Source organism: Schistocerca serialis, unplaced genomic scaffold (assembly GCF_023864345.2).
Source record: "Schistocerca serialis cubense isolate TAMUIC-IGC-003099 unplaced genomic scaffold, iqSchSeri2.2 HiC_scaffold_254, whole genome shotgun sequence".
Classification (NCBI taxonomy): domain Eukaryota; kingdom Metazoa; phylum Arthropoda; class Insecta; order Orthoptera; family Acrididae; genus Schistocerca; species Schistocerca serialis.
In genome coordinates, this window is record NW_026047821.1 from 17,501 (window position 1) to 22,500 (window position 5,000).

A 5,000-nucleotide genomic window follows, 5' to 3' on the forward strand; every position below is an offset into this window, starting at 1 on the left:
CGTGGACCGGCAATCACACCACCCGCACCCGCTCGTGCCCCACCCCAACCGCCAAACTCGCAACGCCAGCGGATGAACGGCGGAAGTTTCCCGCAGTCGTAATGTGCAATCCACACCTATAACTTGCGTTTCATGAAGAGTTATGTCCAATATGCGACATTCCCGCTGTCCCTATACATGAGCTGCGAGCTGTACCACGTACAAGCTACAGACGCGATCGCATTGCTCACTGTACGGATTCCCATGCCGAGCGATCAGCTAGGAAGCGCCCCATCCACGTCGGTACCCTTGGGCGTTGCACTCGCAGTCGCAAAAAACGTTGGGCAAATATATTTCTCCGATGCTGAGCGATCAGCTAGGAAGCGCCCCATCCATGTCGGTACTCGTACGCGTCGCACTCGCAGTCGCAAAAAACGCTGGGCAAATATATTTCTCGGAAGAGTAATGACAGTCCGAGCCTCCTGCGTGGGAAGAGTCTTTCTAGGCCCTGACCCACGGGAAGCGTGTAGCTTCCCCCATCCCGGACATTTCACGTCGTCACACTACCGGTATTGACTAATAGACTGATTGCTGATAATCATTAGCCACACACTGGGGGAAACGGCCGACAGGGGCGGCAACATAGTGGAGCCGCAGTGTCACTAATGTACAGAGATAGAACAGTTTCGACTGGAACCAGAGTAACCGTATACACGGCACTGATTAGTAATAGATGCAGAGCCATCAGAATACAGATAATATATACAACCGTCCCTATACATGCTGAAAGACTCTGCACACAATGAGAACCACACGTCAGCCAGACACTATCACACACTACTCTCTGCCTCTAACAGGCACACACACAATATCTAACCACCAGCATGGAAGAACATCCGGTGCATCCTCTCCGCCACATTACACAATCCACACTATCATAACCAGACCGGGAGGTCCACCCAGAAAACAGAATATCCCACCCTTCCGACATCCGCCATTGCTCAGCTAAGCCACGAACACCCACACATGTCCTACACAGGGGTGCACCCAACATCACAATACTGCCTCCTGTCACAGTACACAAACAATGGCAGGAATGAAAGACACAGATCTGCCACAACCTTGGAATCGGAGCGCCGCCTGTCATGAGCCACAAGTGCATCCTGACGTGACAAATCGGATGATCCCGCAGGCATGCACTTACGATAATCACTATCAACGAACCTGCCGCCCCCTCCCCCCCCAAAATACACCTTTCCCTACAACGTGTACCTTAACCTAAGCTATATTGTACCTTAACCTAAGCGATATTGTACCTTAACCTAAGGTATATCGTACCTTAACCTAACCTACATTGCGCCTTCACCTAACCTACGTTGTACCTTAACCTAACCTACGTTGTACCTTAACCTAACCTACGTTGTACCTTAACCTAACCTACGTTGTACCTTAACCTAACCTACGTTGTACCTTAACCTAACCTACGTTGTACCTTAACCTAACCTACGTTGTACCTTAACCTAACCTACGTTGTACCTTAACCTAACCTACGTTGTACCTTAACCTAACCTACGTTGTGCCTTAACCTAACCTACGTTGTGCCTTAACCTAACCTACGTTGTGCCTTAACCTAACCTACGTTGTGCCTTAACCTAACCTACGTTGTGCCTTAACCTAACCTACGTTGTGCCTTAACCTAACCTATGTTGTGCCTTAACCTAACCTATGTTGTGCCTTAACCTAACCTATGTTGTGCCTTAACCTAACCTATGTTGTGCCTTAACCTAACCTATGTTGTGCCTTAACCTAACCTATGTTGTGCCTTAACCTAACCTATGTTGTGCCTTAACCTAACCTATGTTGTGCCTTAACCTAACCTATGTTGTGCCTTAACCTAACCTATGTTGTGCCTTAACCTAACCTATGTTGTGCCTTAACCTAACCTACGTTGTGCCTTAACCTAACCTACGTTGTGCCTTAACCTAACCTACGTTGTGCCTTAACCTAACCTACGTTGTGCCTTAACCTAACCTACGTTGTGCCTTAACCTAACCTACGTTGTGCCTTAACCTAACCTACGTTGTGCCTTAACCTAACCTACGTTGTGCCTTAACCTAACCTACGTTGTGCCTTAACCTAACCTACGTTGTGCCTTAACCTAACCTACGTTGTGCCTTAACCTAACCTACGTTGTGCCTTAACCTAACCTACGTTGTGCCTTAACCTAACCTACGTTGTGCCTTAACCTAACCTACGTTGTGCCTTAACCTAACCTACGTTGTGCCTTAACCTAACCTACGTTGTGCCTTAACCTAACCTACGTTGTGCCTTAACCTAACCTACGTTGTGCCTTAACCTAACCTACGTTGTGCCTTAACCTAACCTACGTTGTGCCTTAACCTAACCTATGTTGTGCCTTAACCTAACCTATGTTGTGCCTTAACCTAACCTATGTTGTGCCTTAACCTAACCTATGTTGTGCCTTAACCTAACCTATGTTGTGCCTTAACCTAACCTATGTTGTGCCTTAACCTAACCTATGTTGTGCCTTAACCTAACCTATGTTGTGCCTTAACCTAACCTATGTTGTGCCTTAACCTAACCTACGTTGTGCCTTAACCTAACCTACGTTGTGCCTTAACCTAACCTACGTTGTGCCTTAACCTAACCCATATTGTACCTTAACCTAACCCATATTGTACCTTAACCTAACCCATATTGTACCTTAACCTAACCCATATTGTACCTTAACCTAACCCATATTGTACCTTAACGTAACCTAATTTGTGCCTTAACGTAACCTAATTTGTGCCTTAACGTAACCTAATTTGTGCCTTAACGTAACCTAATTTGTGCCTTAACGTAACCTAATTTGTGCCTTAACGTAACCTAATTTGTGCCTTAACGTAACCTAATTTGTGCCTTAACGTAACCTAATTTGTGCCTTAACGTAACCTAATTTGTGCCTTAACGTAACCTAATTTGTGCCTTAACGTAACCTAATTTGTGCCTTAACGTAACCTAATTTGTGCCTTAACGTAACCTAATTTGTGCCTTAACGTAACCTAATTTGTGCCTTAACGTAACCTAATTTGTGCCTTAACGTAACCTAATTTGTGCCTTAACGTAACCTAATTTGTGCCTTAACGTAACCTAATTTGTGCCTTAACGTAACCTAATTTGTGCCTTAACGTAACCTAATTTGTGCCTTAACGTAACCCATGTTGTGCCTTAACGTAACCCATGTTGTGCCTTAACGTAACCCAATTTGTGCCTTAACGTAACCCATGTTGTGCCTTAACCTAACCTATATTGTGCCTCAACCTAACCTATATTGCGCCTTAACCTGACGCACGTTGTCGCTGAACCTGCTCTGTAATTGTTATGCAACTCGTTAAATTAGTGTAGTGTTGCCTAACCGCAACCCTCGCAATATAGTTCGCTATTCGCACTGCCCGGTCCCCTGTGTATCGCGTCATGTTAAACACCTTGCAGGTGTTGCTGACTTTCCACATGCTCCTGCTATACACTGTAATGTGGATAGCAGCAGGACGTACATGCCCCCCCCCCTTCCCCCCTGCCTTCGCAAGCTGGTCGTTGAGAAGTTTGCATGTTCAATGCCCTTCGCATGCCGACGTACTCAGCCTACGTTGTGGTACGGCCTGTCACCTGTCCGCCGATGTACGCAAAACCCACAAACTGTACTGCACATTGGTCCGTATGTACTGAATGATACATCGTGGCACATGTGTGACCGTACGACGACTGCGCCTAGCAACGGCAGACCATACAGTCCAAATATTGTGCACGCAGCTACGTGTCGTCTCCCTATAAGAGCTGGATTGCAGTGTGGTACGCCATTCAGACGTGTGGGAGGAACGGACGCCCTGGATGGCGATCAGCATGAGCAGTCTGTTGATGTAGTGGAGCGTGTATTCGGACGTAGTCGTCTCTTCTCACACACCGTGATAGCATGTTGCACCGCGTTCCACATCTGCGACATCCTGCAGAGGCCGGCTGACAGTCGTTCGCGCAATGGACACCGCATACGTACGGGGGCTACCTTCCACGTGTTCTCGAGGCGTGCACATGTTGTTGCGTCTATGTGGGCAGACGTAGTGTGTTGTGACACCTGACACAGGCATGCAATACTCGTTGCAAATGGCGATGGACGTCTACGTTTGCTGGTGACGTTACGCAAATGAACAACAGGTAACCCGTTGTGGTGCGGTTGTTCTCGCTAGAGGTGAATCAGTGTTGGCGACGATCGGTCGAGCTATTAACCGGTTGTTTCAGGGATACCCACCATGCCCACGAACGTGAAAGGGGACCCACCATGCCCACGAACGCGAAAGGGGATCTGGGTGTGAGGCGATACGCGGCGGTGGCTGGGTGGGACCGTCCCCGGCCGGTGAGGGGGGGCCGCCCGGCGTGCTGGCAGCGCGGTGCGTGGGCGCACGCGCTACAGCCGGCTGGTGGGGGCGGCCAGTGGCAGGCGCGCCGGCCGACGGACGCGGCAGGCGGCGCAGCTGCGCGCCGGCGCCCCCTGCTCGCGGCGCCTTGCGGCCAAAGTAGGTCCTCGCGGGCCCGGTGCGAAGCGCGGTGGCCATCTGCAGTGTGCTGGTCCGATTGAGGACTGTGTGCGCTGAGGATGCGCCGCCGCCCGGCGCTCGGCGCCGCGACGCCGTCTGCTGCTCGGTCGCCCCAGCGGTTCTCGCAGGTGGTTTGTATCGCAGCTGTGCGGACGTGTTGGCGCGTGCGCTGTGCTGGGAGAGTTCGCTTCGGCACCCAAGTGGGGCTTTTGTCCTTCTGTGGCGCTGGCGTTGGAGCTGCCGGTCACCGTAGGTGGCGCGTGTTGTCTCCCGCCGGCAATGCCACGACAGCACGCTCCCGGGCCTCTGTCGGCAGCGGCAAGCTCAGTTGGGAGCACGGGTGGTCGCACCTAAAGCGTCTACTCGCCTAACTCCGGGCGATTGCGCCTCTCTCGAACCCGACCAAGTACTTAGGACGGCGCTGCGCGC